This window comes from Taudactylus pleione, unplaced genomic scaffold (genome assembly GCF_031769625.1).
Source record: "Taudactylus pleione unplaced genomic scaffold, aTauple2 ptg000083l, whole genome shotgun sequence".
NCBI lineage: Eukaryota > Metazoa > Chordata > Amphibia > Anura > Myobatrachidae > Taudactylus > Taudactylus pleione.
The window spans coordinates 10,044,544-10,064,695 of record NW_028284485.1 but is presented as its reverse complement, the minus strand read 5'-3'; positions in this window follow the sequence as shown (position 1 = coordinate 10,064,695).

Genomic DNA, 20,152 nt, shown 5'->3' with positions numbered 1-20,152 from the left:
TAATCCCCCTTTTGCTTTGCCCCCAGTAGTAGTCCCCTCTATGCTGCATTGCCCCCAGTAGTAGTCCCCCCTAAGCTGCATTGCCCCTAGTAGTAGTCCCCCATATTTGGTGCCCCCAGTAGCTGCCACCCCCCCATAAAGAGCCCCCAGTAGTGGCCACAAGCTATTAAGTGCCCCCAGTAGTGGCCACCCCTCCCATGAAGTGCCCCCACTAGTGGCCACAAGCCATTCTGAGCCCCCTAGTAGCACCAGCCCCCCGTGCCAAGCTTACACTTACAGAAGAAAAAAAACCACAAACTTACCTGATCCCCATTCATGAAGTGACCACCACTGTCCGCTCCTCCTGGCCCACTCTGCAGTGCGCTATGGGAGAGACATCATGACATCTCTCCCATCACTCACTGCGGGGGGAGCCAGAAGACAGAGCTCATGAGTGTGCTCCAGCCGGCTCCTTCCATGGATGCAGCAGCCAATGCGAGCCTGTCTGACAATCATTGGCTGGCTGCTATAACAAACACACAGCTGCTGCTGGCAGCTGTGTGTTGTGTTTGTAAACTGTGTAGGGCATACCGCTCTCACTGCGGTCTGCCCAACACTTGTGGGGCCTGGGGGACTAGCTGTGGGCACAACACTGCTAGTTCAGCTCCAGGGGTAGTCCACCCCTCGGCTCCTGGTAGCACTGCCGGACGCCACCCCCTTTGGCCGGTGCCCCTGGTGAGTACCATCCAGGCCAATGGGCAGATATGCCCCAGCCAGGGGCGCCGAGGGGGGGAGCAGGTACACTTTACCTGGGCCAGGACTTCCAGAGGGGCCCGGCGGGGGGCTGGGTCCAGTGCCACCCCTCCTCCCTGCTTCCCTCCCTCGCAGCAGCCCAGCATGTGGGAGATTGCTAGCGGCTGCTAAGCAGCAGCCATAGCAATCTCCTCTGCCTGAGGGGGGAGTGATTACACTGATCGCACCCACCTTTTGCTTTGTGCCGGGCTGAGGGGCTCACAGCACCCCCTCCCCAGCGCTCGGCGCTGCAAACATTTTTTATTCCTTCTTCTTTAAGGGCTGTTGAGAGCACCGCCTGGCCCCGGTAAAGAGGGGGCATAGCCTAATCACAGGAGACGTGGCCATGCCATCTCTTTACCGTGGCCCGGAGACACTCTCAATGGCCATGGCCCCTGCATATAATACTATGTTTTGTTTGCAATTGTAATATACAGACATGGCTTGTACTTTTGCAGGTGTTATCAATTGTCTCTTAATGACTGTGAATAAATGTGAATAATATAACTATTGATATAGGGACAAAATCAGCACAAAAATACAAATTTTACCTTTTTTGGACATTTTTAAATCCCCCTTGATTGCAAGGAGGCTTTTAGGACTGAGGGCCTGATACAGTTTTGGGAAGAAAGTGTGAAAGAGCATGCAACTGTGAACCAGGACAAACCATGTTGCAATGCAAGGGATGCAACTACAGTACATACATTTTATTTTGCATGTAGGGTAAATACTGGCTGTTTTTGCATGTAGCCCACAGATACTTCACAACTTTCTTATTACACTGCACTTTAGTTGTCAGTTTGGATGCAATCCTCACAAATCTAAATCTCACTGCACATTTTACATCTGCCCCACCTGCAGTGCAGCATGGTTTGACCAATATGCTCAGTTACATTCTGTTTCTCACTCTATTCCCAAAGCTTAATCAGGCCCTGAGTCTGGTAAATAATAGATTAATTTATATATATATATATATATATATATATATATATATATATATATATATATATATAAAATAAATGTCTAGTTATTACTCACTACACATGCAAGACAGCACTGTAAATAAATACATTTAAAGCATTTACATTTCAAAGTTTTAATGTGTTTAAATATCTGAACTGAAAGAAAGATCATGCAACAAGAGAGCATGAAGGCAACACCAGAAGGGAATGTTTCAATATCTGAAGTCAATGACCCAATTTAGCTATAGTTTACAAGGTCAAATTAATCTAATTGCTTTTTCTGTAACAAAAATATGTAATCACAGTGGAGCAGCAGCCATGTCTTATCTAGATTTTAGAATTACCTTTGACACTTTGTAGAAGATTGATTTGGAAGTTGGAGCTCTTCAAATTGGATTTCAAGATACCTTTATTGCACACGCTTTGGTTTAAGAATACCTGAAAAATTTACTTTGTATAGTTAGAGAATCAAAACTGTTACTGCATATTATTATTGTTAATAGCAATGTGTATTGCTATGTTGGCTAATTATATGCCAAATTTAAATGGCAAAGGATATTTTATGGTGTGTTCATGTTGTACAATTAGTTTGTTTGGATTTAATATTCCCCACAGCCATTCAGTTTCTATTAGGATGCAAAATTATGTTGATTTCATTGAAGGAGTCAGATAATTAATACAGTATATGTGGATATGGTGATGTCTTCCAGTGGATGTTTGTTGTGCAAACTCATAATCGCTAATGCAATGTGCTTTTTATTTTGCCACTGTGACAGAGAATGGGAAGTGTGTTTATCTATACAGCAGAAACAAATTGAAATATTAGGAAAGTGTGTCATTATTACCTGATGATCAAGTCATTTATGGGCTGATAAAGAATAAATCGGGCACTACTCTGTGATGGAAGCATGCCGATGTGCACAAATTTGTGTGTATATATATATATATATATATATATATATATATATGTCATTAAAGATTTAGTAAAGTGTGAGAAGCAGGAGTATGTCTGTGTCAAGTAATTAAAAATACACAAATATACTGTGAGTGTTTCATATATATTGAGAAGCTCCACATACTGATACAGTATGTCTGTGGCAATTGAAGTGTAACACAGACACTGATATGCTCAGAGGAAGTGTCCTGAATGTAGAGTTAGAAACAATTGTCAGAAGTTTGATTACCATTAGCAATTGTATGCCTTGTGTCCAATGCTGATGTGGTTAAGAAGAACAGACAATTGTTTTCTAAATAAGCATAAGAAAGCCTTTCTTAAAGTTATCAGACATCTTGACTATGGCCAAGGCTTGCCCCACCTGTGAGCAGGACAAACTTAATTTTATATGACCTCTTGTAATTAGATGGATATAATATCAAAAATACCAGTTATTGGATAAAGATATATATATATATATATATATATGTATGTATGTGTGTGTATATATATATATATATATATATATATATATATATAAAATTTTAATCCATGACACAAACACTAATGCACATTTGCATGTGTATCCACAATGCGAACACATAGACGCTCTTATGCTTATGCACATACCCACGAAAAATCCCTGTAACTATTTTAATATGAAGACGCACAATGCACATTAGCATATGTAAGACAAAATGCACAAACATACAGGGCATAATTGCATTGTACACAATACATACACACACCACAACATTTGCACTGTGCTCAGATGCACAACGCATACTTATGTATTTCGGTAAATATCTCTATTACTTATGCAAGCACATATAGAAAAGGTTTTATTAGACAATCTTTATGGCATCAAGTGTGCATATATGATATTTAAGGTATACAACATGGTAGACATGACATGTTTGGTACTATACTGACACCCTGTTTATTTCCAGATATTCGAATCTATCAGCGAGGGAGTCTCATCTTGCATTCAATGGTTATGGATTATAGGAAATTATTGGTTAGAATGTATACTCTGTATGTAGTGTCTTAAACCAGTTAAAGAAAGACAATGTAATCTCAAGACATTGTTGGAGAATTGGGACATACCCCTAGTGACAACATTTGAACTGTCCTATGAACTACAGTGTACTACAAAGACTAAGAGCAAGAACCAATGGAATTATGTTTGTCTGTCTACATTGCTGTTATCATGATCTGTAGGGTATATAACCTGAGCACCGGTCCCAGTCAGAAGCTATTCTTTTGGATGACCACAGACCTCAGGATTGATGACTGTATACTGGGACCGGTGCATATGTGTATGTATCAAGCTGTACCTTTTGTATTTAATTGTGTTTGCACTAGTTGTGATAGATAAAAGTGTGTAACTTACTTTTTGTTGCAAAAAGAGTTTTTTGAGCTTTGGAACCACAATCAAAGACAGGAAAACAATTATTTCTCTCTAGCGATTTAGGGGTATTCATAAGTGCATGAACATTAAATTTGAATCCATAATTGTCCACAACCTTACTAACCTATAGTAACTGTTTAATAAATATTTTGCATGAATTTGCTCATTACAACAAACAAGTAAGAGACTGACAGATTAAAATTAAATTTTATTCACTATTTAGTTGTACATTCAGAGAAAGTGTCAAACAAAATTTAGCTCACCAAACATTTTTATAAAATCCAATGATCTGGAAAATTTCACAACTTTTCCTAAAACTTCTACATTAGACATTAAACCTTGAGATGATAAATAAACCATAGTGGTTTGAAGTGCATTGGACAAATCCTCATATTCACTATCATCACTTTAAATGCTGAAACCTTGTGTGGTGTCGTCAGGCCACTTTTCAGGGTAGTTTAAAGATTATGGGAGCTGTTATTTTCATGGTGAGCTGTGGTATTGCACATTACAAAAACAGGTCCATGTTCAGATAAGTGGCTAATGTTAACATGATGGAAGATAGAAAATGGCAATGTTAAGACATTAACAGAGGTGTCATTTATTTCTATGAAACTCCAATTTTTTCTAACCATACATACTGTACATTTAAGCATACTGTGGATAAAACACTGCATCAGGGTTGGGTAATACCAGGTTGCATTCATTTCCAACATTTCCAGCTGAATAAAAATCCCCCCAATCAGCCATGAGGCAGTTAAGAGATCAATAGCTACAGATACAATTCCCTGATTTATCCTACAGCTGTCAATTCTCACCCATAAAATATTTTAGTGAAAGTATCATAATTCTGAAAAATAGAGTTAATATTACAATTTGTGTTATTTTAGAAAGATTGTGGCAAATTGTTAGAAATCTGTGCATCAATGCTATGAAATTAGAACATTTTGGTTGTGTCTGTCTACAATTCACGTTGTCAGCACATCAGCATACTGTAACTTGTGCAATCACTCCTCGCTCCACTACAGATAACACTTATCATTAATTTGGGCTATAGAAATGTGTGAATTAACACATGAATCAGATCACATTATGCTTTTACCAGTGAAAGGTTAATTATCTGTTACAGTACCTCAGGCTCTTCAGAAAGCATTAGTCACTTGAAAATAGTGCTTAAAACAGTAGTAGATTAAACATAATTAAACTACACAAGGACTATATTACAGTATCATACAAAGTGTTAATACAGTAATTAAAAAAAATAAATTAAACAAAATTACATAGTCAAGAGTAAGTACATTCTGTTACTTAAGCATGGATTAAAAAATAGAGAATGTCATATTCCCCTCTAGTGAAACTACACTTTATTATTTATATAAGTGTATAGCTTATAAGCATTCTTACATGGTTAAAAATTGTGAATGTCGATTTAGCTTCAAGGACACTAGGTTAATTATAGATGGCATATATATCATTGGTTAGTTTCATGCGCTAAAAAGTCATGCAAATAGTTATACAGGGTGCATCACAACCCAACCTTTAGATGTAATAAAACTCAGGGGTCTATGTACTAAGCCTTGGAGATTCCATCAATCAGCTTCTAAACGTCACTTTAGAGGCTGTGTTTGAAAAGTGACAGTTAGGAGCTAATTGTTTGGTACCTTGTCTCCATCCACATAATCTCTCTCCAAAGCTTAGTACATAGAACCCACAGTCAGATAGGTATAATGTAATTTGTCATTTTATTGTTAAGGACATCAGATAAATCAACAAAATAGTATTCCAAAAATAGTATATTCATACTGTACATAAGATATTGGCAAGGCATTTGATTCAAAACCCAGTTTTATTTGGTGCAATTTTCATATAACACCATCATATGATAATTGCACAAATGTTAATAGCATTTTGAGCACTTGGCCTTTGCATCACAATGCTTGATGTATTCAAATATATGGCAACAGCTGTAAGATGTACTTCTTTCACTATTAGTACAGTAGACCTTCAATACCAACATCCTGTCAAATGTGCTTTTTTAATTCATAAGGTAGTGATGGCATTTGCTCTCTTGTGTAGTTATGAGCCTTTATTAGTTCCATGTAGAGTTGTTTCAGAAAGATTATTCTAGTCAAAGTAATTTAACAACAGTACTCCATATCACCTACAACACATAGAGTGTATTTTGGTTTTATGCTTTGTAAATCCTTATAGATATACAAATAATTGGGAAAATATAATGCTTTAACATGAAATGTTCTAATATGTAAATTCAAGTTGAAATGTATGCAAAATATTAAAAGGACACAAAAATGAATACATTTTAAAGTAAAAACTTAGGTTGGAACAGTAGTTCCTGAGGGTATATCATGCCCCAAATGGTTGTGGTAGCAAAAGTGTTAATTTGCATTTAATGAATTACACTACATTAAGGAGATTTCAGAAATGTAGGAAGCTACTAGGAGACATAGACTTACTGCATATGTTTACAGTTACAAAAAAGCTGGCCAAATTAAATTCTCTGGGATGTTATACACCCTACCTGCATGACTAAGTAGGAGTTAATGTGTCTATTTAGGACTCCTATGGCAAGGATATTTTTTCACAATGCTTTTTTTATATTACATTTTTAAATCATTCAAATTTACCTTTCTTTACTTCTTATTTAAATTCCCTTCAATTTTTTTTAACCGAGTTCTGAATTGCTACATACAGTATGTAAGACTATAAAAGGCAAAAATGTACTGCACAGTGGCTTTTCCCTGTACATGAAAATCTATACATCAGTTTTAAATTGGTCATTTTATCTAGTATGTCTGATGAATACAAAAGGGAACCTGTCTGATTTAGCAGAAGTAAACATTAATGTTAATATTACAATATTTCATATGTTAAAGCATGTTGTATAATTAATATGTTCCTATTTTTCCTTGTATACTTCATACATTAATGCACAAGATTTATTTTTAATGAGTGATTGCACAAGCTAATCCAAGATTTTTAAAGAATATATTGTGCAACATCTTAAGGTTTTAATATAAAAAGCCACCGTGCATTGCAGCAGTTCTGTGCAATAAAAGATACCAAACTGCCACAAGAAACGCACTTTTTCTGCTAACCAATATATCTATTTACTCAAGGGAGTTCGTTGTACTTTAGCCATGAACTGCTACTGTGATAAATGGTTTGCTCTTTTAGGCATTTTTCAATCAGACATTACATTGCTGCACTATTGCAAGTGTTCCGCTGAGCTACAATCTTGTAAGATGAAAGTCTATGACTATGCATACTAATGTCTGATTACATTTGATGTTGCTCCTTCTTGCTAAGGCACAGAACAATTCGAACCCTCTGGGAAATAGAAACCGCAACATAACAAATTTATTGAAGGACAACTATTTTGTTTTGAATTATATCTATACAAATGCATGTTGTTTCCTATTTGTATAGGATGAACATATAAATAGCATTCACAGATTTTTTTTTTCTTATTTTACTACATGAAATAAAAATGGAATATATGAAGCAAAATATCTAAATAAATTGGTAAACATACAAAATGAATAAATGCCAGTAAGGCTGCTGAGAAAGAGATATCCAATTTGCAGTTCAAACAAATAGCAGAAAAATATTATTCTGTATTCCAGCCTAGAATGCTAAATTTCAATGGTTAGCATTGCCCATATTATCTATTTGCATTGGTCTATTTCTGTATTGAGTTCATGAATTCCAATAGCACATATTTTCACATTCATGGCAATTTACTTTACATAACTCCATAGCTATTTGCACATGGAAGATTTACCAATAATAGTGAAAATGTGCTTGCTATTTATAAATAATATGTAATCTGACAATGCAACTGTTTGGTAAATATCTATTTAGGAAGAGAAGAAAAACATAATTGCAAATACAATATCTCCTCTTTTAGCAATATGATGGGTATTTTAGATGATTGTTTATTTTAAAGGGTAAGTGTTTAGATAGGTCATTAAAATGGTGGCAGTGCAAACCATTGCTCCTGTTAGAAGTATCTGGGTGGTTTTGTGAATTCCTTGATGAAATAAAATTAGATAACCTATTCTCAAAAACCACTTACAGTATGAAGTTGTATCAAATGCTGGTTTTGAAGCCTATACGCAAGTAATTGCAGCTACAATTCCACATACATACTGTAAAAAGCATAAACTGTGGGGTCTATTTACTAAGTCATGAACGGAGATAAAGTACAAGCCAATTAGCTTCTAACTGTCATGTCACAGGCTGTGTTTGAAAAATGACAGTTAGGAGCTGATTGGTTGGTACTTTATCTCCATCCACTTTATCTCCATCAATGAATTAGTAAATAGACCCCTGTATGTCCTACCAACAACAGCAACGTACAACATATTTCCCCCGTGTGTCATCTAAAAAAATATATACCTTGAAGCAAAATGTTATTTAGAACGGTCTACGTAAAATCAACAATTTAACATAGTCTAATTGATACCAACAATGATGTTTTAAACAGTGTATATGATTGTTAGTTCCTTTTAATTAGAAATGTGGTACGTTTCTTACATAAGCATCCTTTGAGATAAGAAAGTAAGACCTGACAGCAAGATGAAAACTAAAAACATAAGTGTTTAAGTAGTGCTTTTTCTTCTGTCATTTTGAAGAGGGTGACAATGATCTACATGTTGAGTGTTACCTCCTGCCTGACATGTTTGCATCAAATTACCAAGTGCGTATAAATGATCGAGAAAAGAGATGATTATTTAATTGCAGCCAGATTGTGTCCATCCTACAATATTATAATCGGATATTTTGTCACATAAGATAGTTTCCAGGGGTGGGCTGGGCCAGGGGGCGGGTGCCATCTGCCCCACAGGCCGGCACAATTTAAGAGCTACAGGGCCGCTCTGTGCTATTGTATATGTGTAAAGTGAAGCTGCAGTGGCTAACCAAAAATGGCTGCCCCTACAGCAGGCTTCAAAAACATGGTCACTACCAAACAATTGAGAGCTAGGTTTTCTTTCCCAGGAACTCAAAAGGCTGGGGAATTGAAAAAGGGGGCGGGGTTTGTCGATGGAGTTTTTCAGGACTGCTGCTGCTCATACCTTCCCCAGATTAACCATTGCTGCTGCCTGTAAAGGGAGAGGGATGTCCATCCTTCTGGGTAATAATAGGTAAGATTCAGCACTGGACACACCATAGTACTGGGCAGCACTGGCACTGGGCAAACCATAGTACTGGGCAGCACTGGACACACCATAGTACTGGGCAGCACTGGCACTGGGCAAACCATAGTACTGGGCAGCACTGGGCACACCATAGTACTGGGCAGCACTGGCACACCATAGTAATGTGCAGCACTGGCCATACCATAGTACTGGGCAGCACTGGCACACCATAGTATTAGGCAGCACTTGCACATCATAATACTGGCAGCACTGGGCACATCATAGTACTGCGCAGCCCTGAGCACACCACCATAACCCAACTTTGGTAGGCTGTGACTCCTAGCAGCAGTGTACTAAGGGCCTGATTCAGAGCCGCTCGTAAGTGGCCGCTCGTTCGCTCCGAGCGATGTTCACACAACTGCACATGCGTATGGGTTGTAATATGCATGCGCGAACCAGTTATTGCGGTCAGAAATTGTGTGCTCGCAAAATAGCAAATGCCTGCTAATTTGAGTGACAGGATGAGGCATTTGTAGGTGGCAACAGGGGAAGGTGCTTGAAAACGGGGAGTGGAGATCCGAACGCAGGCATGCCAAAAGGTCAAAATGGGCGTTTTAAGGGTGTGCATAATTAACAAAGCAGCGTCATCGACCACGTCACTTGGTTGTTTCTTAGCCTGAACTGTTCGCATGATTGTGGTGGGAAAATCCAACCACAAGCACTGCTAGCAGTTCAGACGCCTTTTGATGTACTCGATTAATCAAATAAATAGCGAAGATGACGTAGGATGCGAGCAGCCAGGGGACGTCTTTACAAAATAGCGAGCGCATATTTAGTTCGCTCGCTCAGACATAGAGGAGTCCACAGACTGCAAAGAGCAAGTGCTCAATTAAAATAGCCGGCCCCTTTTTCTGAACGACCGTTCGCAAATAGCATCCGGCTCTGAATCAGGCCCTAAGTTACAGACATATCCACCTATGAGGCATGCACTATGCACCATTATTTAGGCTACTTTCCCAAATACCACAATCAGAGTAACTTATGCCAGGTACACACTATGCCAACGGCCCAATTAAGTGACAAACCCACAGACCGAGCGGACAATTTTGGTAAGTGTCCACACTTACCAATGGGATGCTCAATCTGTCTGGCCGACATCACAACTGGGTGTGCATTTAAATTTACCTGCACAGTTGTGATGTCAGTGTTGATATTTCCTGCTGGCCAGTGTATGTGTCTGTCGGAGGATGTGCACAATGTATCTGCAAGATATAGTGCATCTGTCAAGCTGCACAGCTGACACAATATATCTTGTGTGTACACTCGAGAAAACAAACTTAATATATAGTTTGTCGGCTGTACTATAAATATATTGCATAGTGTGTACCCAGCATTACTGTGGTTCTGCCTTTGTGCACTGAGAGTAATCGGGGATGGGGCAGTATGTGATGATTTGAGGTGGACCTTGGAGGGGCTGTCAGTTAGTTATTGTATGTACTGTACATTGCTTCCTATATTTTATATCGGTTTCTAGAATAATTTGTCAATCAGGGCTGGTAGGTGATGTATTTGACTATAACTCTTAAGGCACACATCCACTAGACCAGAGGTTCCCAAAGTCTGCTGTTAAAGTCCAGTTATTAAGGATATCCATGCTTGAGTCCAGATGGTGAAATCAAATTGACTGAGGTATTAATTAAGTCTCTTGTGCTCAAGCATGGATATCCTTAAAATGTGGACTGTAATGGTGGATTTTGGGTACCTCTGCACTAGACGATTTATGTTGAACGATAATGATATCGTTATTGTTCATAAATCATTGCAAATCACTTGCAAATATGTCTTAAACGACCTGCAATGCGCGCTTCCGCTTGTCGTTTAGACATATATCATCGGGCAAACATGCTGAAAACCTGACAATGTCATCAGGATCAGCATGCTTGCAGATGATTGATTGTGCCTACACTGAACAACTGCTTATTCAGTGTAGCCACATCACAGACTGACAAACGACTGCATGATTACAATGTCATAATCATGCAGTCATTTTCATATCTTTAAGTGGATGTGTGCCCTTAGACAAAATGATTTTTCATATATTTCATTACACATTTAAATCACTTCCCCACAACTATTTTGCTATTGCAGTGCGCTGGTAGAAAAGCTGGGGCCACTAGACTGCATTTGCCCCCCAGGCTAAAGGTTTCCAGCCAGCCCCTTATAGGGTCTCTGATTTTGCACTGCCAAGGACTGCTTACTGAAGTCTATTGTCATTAGAATAAAACAAACGGGAAATGCATTAGCCAAAAACACTCCAAAATGTCGCTAAAACTGTCTCTTAGGGAAGAGCAAATCTATCAACACTATTCGGCCTATTTATCACAAGAAATTGATAGCCCAAAAACACTGATATTTGGGTGATATCCACAAATAGCTAATATCCCCAGAATGTAACTAGGGGAGACAGCAGTGCTAGCATTTTCACTAGCAGAAGCAGCCACATAGTCTCCTATGGGGCTGCTGTTTTGTTACCAAGCTCCAGTATGCTTCACATTCTGGAGCTTGGCCCAATAGCTAAAATCATCTTCAGATGGTGCTATCCCATAGTAGCTCTGCATATTGTAACAAAAAGGTATCCTTGGCATCCCTTCATGCTGGCTCCCGCTGATGCCCAACAGCTGCAAATGCACATTAGACTGACCGCATCCAATACCTAATAGCAGATAAACTGGCTGCATTCAAACCTGATAGCAAAGTGGTAGCATAAGCTATAACTCTGCATCCAGCTCTTCACCAGCACAGGCTCATATTGGCTCCATGCAAGAGAATATTGCTTAATTGTAGTGAAAAAATATTTATCTTTACTATATGAAACTAGGTGTTATTATCATATCCACACCATATAAAAAGATGAGAGAGATGATAAATAGACCTGTGTGTGTATATATATATATATATATATATATATATATATATATATAACTAAATTTCTATAAGGTATTTCAACCTCCTTGTGTAACTTCAAATAGTGGCAGAATACTGTATGTATGACGAGTGGTCACAACTATTCAAATTTGCCATAAATACTCATTCTTGAATAATTTCCATATTTATAAAATGCTAATTGACAGCCAATGCTCTACAGTTTTATTGCTTTGTGCCTTTCCAATGTTACATTGTGAAAATGCAATGTCCTCCAATCTGTAGCAAGTATTATTCACTTGTGGGACTCTTAGCGCACATCATCCATATTCATAGAACCATCTAATTTCTTGCTATTACATGACATCACAAATTTATTCATTGTAGTATGAGACATGCAAGGACATTTAAAAAAGATTTCAAAGTCCTGCACATGCTCGCATTACGCACACTGGTTATCAATTTATTAATACTAATTAGGGTAATCTAAGATGGCAATATAAAAAATATATATTTTTACAGTTGCATTCTCTAAATTTCATTTTTTTCACTTTTTAATAATTGATGTATCATATTGCAATACTGTATTATCATATTAGGACCTACTGCATTGTTAACTACAGCCATGTGGTAGAAAGTACAATCAGATGAATTGGAAATATATGCAAACAAATTTATGATTTGTACATAACAAAATAAATAAAATGTGGCAGTTAATCCCCTCAATACACCCCCCACCAAAAAATAAATAGAGAGAGAGAGACAAAAAATGAGGTATACTCACCAGACTTGTACTCAAATCGCATGTTTTCTTTATTCACATTGCAAACAGAAAAAGCATTGATGTTTCAGTCCACTCCGGGAACATTTATTCAGAGTGGACTGGAATGTCGATGCTCTTTATTTTTGCCAATTGAATAAAGAAAACCTGCTACTTTACTACTAGTCTGGTGAGTTCACCTCATTTTCTGTCTATGCATGTTGAACCGCTGTGCTCATTAAGGTTGTCACCCCAGTAGAAGCGGATATTACTAAGTATATATATATATATATATATATATATATATTTTTTTTTTTTCAAAACCAAGTGGTGCAGCACTCCTAACATTCCATAAGGTGCAGAGACAGTGGCTTAGTATGTCATACTAAGCCACTGTCTCTGAACCTTATTGAATGTTAGGAGTGCCGCGCCACTTGGACTGTTTATTGGTAAATATATCTGCGGGCACCCGGCTACATACACATTTATAAGGAGAGCCAGTCCTTGAGTGATTTTATATATATAATCTCTAGTGCTAGATATGTTATTGGCCTGTTTACAGTGTGGTGTTCCACAGTCATACAACATGTGATCAAATAACAGCTCATTGTGCTTTGGACAAAATGAGTTCCAGATTAATAGGTATTGACACCTCAGTTAAATGGTATTGAGTGTACACCTATCTTGTAAATTATTTCACACATATAACAAAGTAAACACTTTGTCACAAGTGCCCCTACCATGTGGTGTCCCATAGGGTTCTATACAGGAGTTAAAGTGGCCCAGAACAGGGCAGAACTGTGTTCCATCAGTTTCATTTGGAGACAGAAAAGTTCCGCCTCCTTCAGCCCACCTAACCCAGGATGTCAGCCCAGTGCCACAGGGAGATAACAGGTGCCTGCTGAGATTTTGTTACCAGTGGATGCCTGGTTCCTTTGACATAGTGGCAGCTGAAAGTTAGAGTTCACTCCTGAGCTCTGGCTTCTGGCCCCTGCAGTGTGCACTATGGGAAAGACATCATGCCGTCTCATCTATAGTACTGAGGAGAGGGTGGAAATGTGAATGAGATCACAATCTGGAGCGGGGCTTAAGGTAAGTATTGTGGTTTCTTTGTGTAAGGGGCATTACCACTGGGTTCACTACCATTGGGTTCACTGCCTTTGGGGCCACTACTATTGGGGGCACTACTAATGGGTGCATTACCACTAGGGGCATTACCACTATGGACATTACTACAGGGGGAATTACCACTGGGGACACTATTACAGAGGGCATTACTACTGGGGGCACTTCTACATTAGGCAACACCACTGGGGGCACTAATACATGGGGCATTACTACTGGGGCAATACTACAGGGGGCATTACTCCTAAGGGCACTACTAATAGGGGAATTGCATAGGGGAACTGCATAAGGGACACCACAAATGAGGGCACTGCATAAGGTGCACTACCACTGTGGGCACTGCATAAGAGGCACTACCACTAGAGTGGGCATTGCATAAGTGGCACTACAGCTGTGGGCACTATATGTAATGGGCACTACTGCTGTGGGCATTGTATAATTGGCACTAATACTGTGGGCATTGTGTATTAGGGGCACTACTACTGTGGGCATTATGTGTATTAGGAGGACTACTACTGTGGGCATTGTGTATAAGGTGCACTAATGTGGGAATTATGTAAATGGAGCACTACTGTGTGTCATAACATTAATAAGGGCCACTACTATGTGGTGTAATGTGAATCAGAGGCACTATGTAGTGTGAATAAGATTGTGCTACCATGTGGCAGAATTTGAATTAGGGATACTATTGTGTAACCATGACCCTTTCTTTTGGAGACCACACCCTTTTTTAAACCACGGCCCTTTTTGCGTTGCACACATTCCCTTTATTAAATAAGTGCCAGAGGGGTGGGGGGGTTGAGTACCACCAATTTTCTAGGACCATTTTAAGCACTGGTTCAACACCATCTCCCAAGCTTTTGAAGTATACATGCTACCACTGGGTGAAATATTCAGATGTCTTGGCCATGGCCAGGTCTACCATTGCTATGCAGATGATAAACAACTATACTTGTCCTTTGCTTCAGGTACTGAGACCCAATACCAACCATAAATGGCTGTCTAGCTGAGCTCCAGGAGTGGATGAGTGCCAGTTGGCTGTGACCGTACACTGATAATACAGGTCTGATTATAGGTCACATGATAAGGTTGCAGCATAGCCAACCAACAGGACTAACGATTGGGGGTTCATAACTACGAAACATTAAAACATGTGTGGAACCTTGTTGTTTTCCTGGATAGTGGATTGGCACATCAGGCATCAGCCACAATCAAATCCTAATTATATCATCTAAGTACCAAACCGGAATCATACACTTAATTATCTTAGAAAATCTGCCTAAAGTTATACATGCATTTATATCATCATTCTTAGAAAAGTGCAATGCCTTTTATCAGCAAAAGAATTGAACTGCTTGTAGATGGTACAAAATGCAGCTGCCAGGCTATTAACCAATCAGCCCCTTTCCAGCCACATAACACTCATTATTTACTCCCTTCACTGGCTGTCTGTAAGAAGGTGAATCATTTTCAATACTTGCTTACTGACTTTCAAAGCCCTACATGACCAGGGTCCAAGGTATTTGAAGCAGCTTCTGATCCCTTGCTATCCCACTCAATTACTCCAATCCATTGATGAAGAACTATTAACAGTACCTAGAATCCCCCAGAATTCATTTTGTAGTCGAGCTTTCAGATTTGTATCTCCAACTCTATAGAACTTATTTCCTCGCATGGTTCGAGAAGCCTCCACTCTAGAATCATTCAACAATATACTCTAGACATTCCTGTTCACTCAAGCATTTCAATAATGTCCCTTGTTAAGCTTGTTTTGTATTTTGTGCTGTAAAGGTAATTATCATAGTAGGAGAAAATTACTAAATAAATAACATTATTATTATTATTATTATTATTATTATTATTATTATTACTAACACAACGTGTTATATACTATTATATTTAGGTCAATATTCATGTACAGCAGTGTGACCTTGAGTGATCAGAACTGACTTCAATTAGTCACATATATGTTAGCATGACAGTTCTTGTTTATCTGTAACTAATGCCAGTGTACAGGGTCAGCTAGGATACAGTACATCTACACCAGAGTAAATAAATATGAATATCTGGAAACATTTGTTGTCACCTAGTTGTAGAATTATTATCCATTGGGTTAACAAAGCCACCAATAATCGGCAAATTTGACTGATGGATTTCAAAGGGCTAAAGTAATTAATGCTAAATCAGCATGGCTTAGAATATATATAGCCTTTCGAAATTCATTTGTAAAAGCGGTTAATCGTTGTGGCTTTGTACACCTAAAGAAAAGTTAAGTCACCCATTTGTTTTATTATTCCCTTTTGTTAACTTAAGCCTAAGCCTAGAAATAAACACACCAGCACATTTAATGGAGTTAAAAGAGGTCACAGCCAGAAATTATTGAACAAATTGAAATTTTAGAAATAGGTGGCAGGAGAAAGCAGTGCTCCGAGGCCACAGCCTGATGGATACAAATACTAAATAATAGTGGTGGATCCCCACCCTGCGCAGCCTAACCTGACACAGTACCATTATTTGGCACTGCCTTGGCCATTCACTTGGAATGGAGACCAGGTCACCCTTATAGGCAGTGACCAACTTGCCAATCTCAAAGGAAATATGCTACTCCAGGCATCCTATGCTAATAATAGGCCACCCAGGAGCACTGCTTCCTGCCAAGCTGCACCTCTTCCTGTTGGGAGAAACCTCAGAGAAATGCACAATCCAGCAAAAATAAACAAATTATACAAACCAGCTTAGTTGGGTGAGTGGGGTTGAATAAACTGGAAAGAGGAAGATGGCTCTCTCACCAAGATATTTATATGGGTCTTCTAAGCCCTCCCCTTGAAGCCTACTGTCATGGCTGGCTCAGGGCAATCTCCTACTGAGGAGCTGAAAGCTGAGGTCCCGGGTTGTGGAAGGATTTGGAGGCGAGGGGCCTGGATGTATGTCCTTCTCTTCCACAAGTATCGGATATTGGCAAGACCAGACCAAAGGCGTGGAGTCTAACCTGCTGGTAGGTGTTCACCAGTGACCCCTCCAAGCGGGATATGGGTTTAAGTTCCACCCAGCAATCAGGTTGCGGCCCTTTGGTCAGGTATCTGATACAGGTGGGAAATGGAGGGAGATAACACCGATGAGGCCCAGGAGAATGTTCCTCTGAAAAAGGCACTAATGAGTGTTTTGTATATGGATTTTGTACTAAGTACATGGTCAAGGTATCAGTTACACCACTGGCACAGGACAGTGACACTGTGGTTGTACTCAGAAGATGTATAGAATATGAGGGCAAGGTATCCAGTCGCACAGCTGGCACAGGAGAGTGACACTGTGGTTGTACTCGGAGGATGTACAGAGTGCGTGGGCAAGATATCCTGTCACACCACTGGCACAGGAGAGTGACACTGTGGTTGTACTCAGAGGATGTACAGAGTACACGGGAAAGATATCCAGTTGCACTGCTGGCACATGAGAGTAACTAGAGATGACTCGAGAGTAAACAACAAGGGGACCTGGATTGAAGTGACAGCAAGCAAACACTAGTAGTAATGACATTGTACAGGCAACTTCCTGCTTTCCGAAGCCAAGTTATATACCCTAAGGTAGCAGTTCATTGGAGGATAGTGTCAGCTGACAACCACCACGCTACCATTTGGTAAAGGGTAATAAGGTGATGAAGACTGTCATGGCTGCATCCATGATGGCAACTGCAGAAAAGAAGACATGGAGCAGCTCATGGATGTCTACATGGTTCCTAGGCATAATCCTCAGTGCATCACTCGCCACTGAACCTGATGTCTTACCGAGAGGTCAGGGGAAGCCTATGCTGGGGTGAGTACATGCTGATCCTAGGTCGCAACCTGACACCTAGAATAGGCTTATACTTCTCAAGTGACTTATACCTAATTGCAATCCCTCCCAGCTTTTAACCCTTAACTATTTAACAAAATTACATATCAAAAAGGGTGCTTATCTATCCTCAAACTTATTCAAGTATTTGGATGCTTAAATCTACCCCCTACAGTATATGTGACTCACACAGCTAAACTTCTTGCTCAACCTGTCAGAGAGTCTCACTGTACCACAGATTAAAATCTACATGTCATAATAATGTACAGTATGCGAACATCTATCAACTTTGATTGCAAAGACCCTGAGTATTAGGCCTATATAAAATGACATAAACCACAGCAAAATTCTCCATAACTCATGTCTTAGATGGCATTTGTGGCTACTGTATTTATAATCAGGACCATTAGAGGCATACAATATGTTTAATTGTTCTATTAAATATGTTTAATGGCTGAATCAATTGAGAACTCAAATAAACCAGAATCTTCATAAATAATACCTGAGTAATTAACCGATCTAATTATTAACCTAATAATTAAATATATTCTATGTATCTGTTTCTTATTGCTTGAATACATTTATATGTTTCTAGAATATTCGGGTAAAATTATATTTCCTTTGAGTTAAAGGATATCATTAGTATATTTTAAAAATGTGTGTAGTCATTTATCTTGGAAGGGTGGAAGATGAAAATTCATGGGCTGATCAGAGGTGGATGAATAGCCAATGTTTGGCATAGTGGAGTCATTTTTTGCTACTGTGCATGTGTCCCAATGGTGTCTGTACAGAGAGTCTGACTGAGAGGTGCACATTATTCATGTGCAAATGTGATTTATTACAGATTTGCATTTGCAAAAATATGCAAATAAAAGGCTAAGCAAAGTCTAAGCATGCAGGCCATTGGATGATGTCATTAGGCCTGTAAACTTTTTATAAAGGTATGTGTTAGTTTCTACAACATATGTTTTGATAAAAGAGTTACTCCTCTGAAATGTTGATATCTAATCTGGAGTGAGAATCTTTTGTTATTGCTGTGAGTCGGGAGTGCCGTCCATTCATCGGTCTGCATACTTACCGAACAGGAAGAGCAGCGGGTGAAGCTGCAATTAATATAATGGGAGTGCCAAGCACTGTGGTTTTATATTATTATTGGTTACTATATATTATTATTGGTTAAGTTATCTAAATGCAAATATGCCGGTACACTATATTTTTACTATGAATCCATAATGTTTTTATTTTGTGATAAATGTTGTAATTAAAATATGAATAGGAAAGAGATCATCCTGAGGTCAGTATAAGGTATACCCACAATTGGATACCATGAACAATCCACAGGTGTCTTTAGTTAACCTTAATGATTTAAGGTATATTAAGAAAGCAGGTCCATTGTCTAGACACACCCCTCTGATGAAATCCCTCCAGGGAAGAAATGCATTTGGGAATTTTACATGTCGAACTTTTAAACTGGGTGCAGCAACACAGATATCCTTTCCAGCTTGGCCATCACATCATCTTCCAACAGGACTTGCAGCATGCACAAGCGGCGAGCGTTGGTGACTACTGATAGGCACGTGCAGCAGGAGTAGACTTAGGACCTCATTCAGACCTGCTCGCAAGTGCTATGTGCTTGCAAGCAGGTCCATGGTGAGGGCCTGCGCACGCACAGCCCCGGAGTGAGTGACAAATGCACTCGCTCCAGGGCTCGCTACAAAAGGGGTGGCTGTCGATGTTGATTGACAGCTCACCTCATTTTGTAGGCAGGTTGGGGGAGTGGCCGGACAAATGGAGGCATTCCTGCCATTTGTAGGTGGCCCTACTGACATCACCAGTAATGTCAGTAGGGAGCTTCCTGCTCTGTTAAAGCAGGAAGCTACCTGGGGCTTGCGGTAGACAAGACCCTACTGCAAGGGTCTCGCCATAAGCTCCAATGGTCGCGATGGTCTTGACCATTGTGACCATCACCTAGTCACTCGCTAAATCTGTGGGTGGTAACCTACAGCTTAGAAAGCGGCCAGGATGCTGCCTTTCAAAAGAAAAGTGTCCGCTCTCTTTCAGAGCGAGTGCTCGCTTTTTGCGAGCAGCTCTGAATGAGGTCCATACTCTCATCATAAGGCAGTGTTGTGTCTTTGCAGCAGGAGAGAGATACAAGAAACCTGGAGCAGTTGAACCTCATTTAAGAGGCATTATACCAACTCTACAGTGGTGAGTGCTTGCACAACACACCTCCATGAGTGCTCACTGATATCGAGCCCATCAGGGATCCCAACATCACAA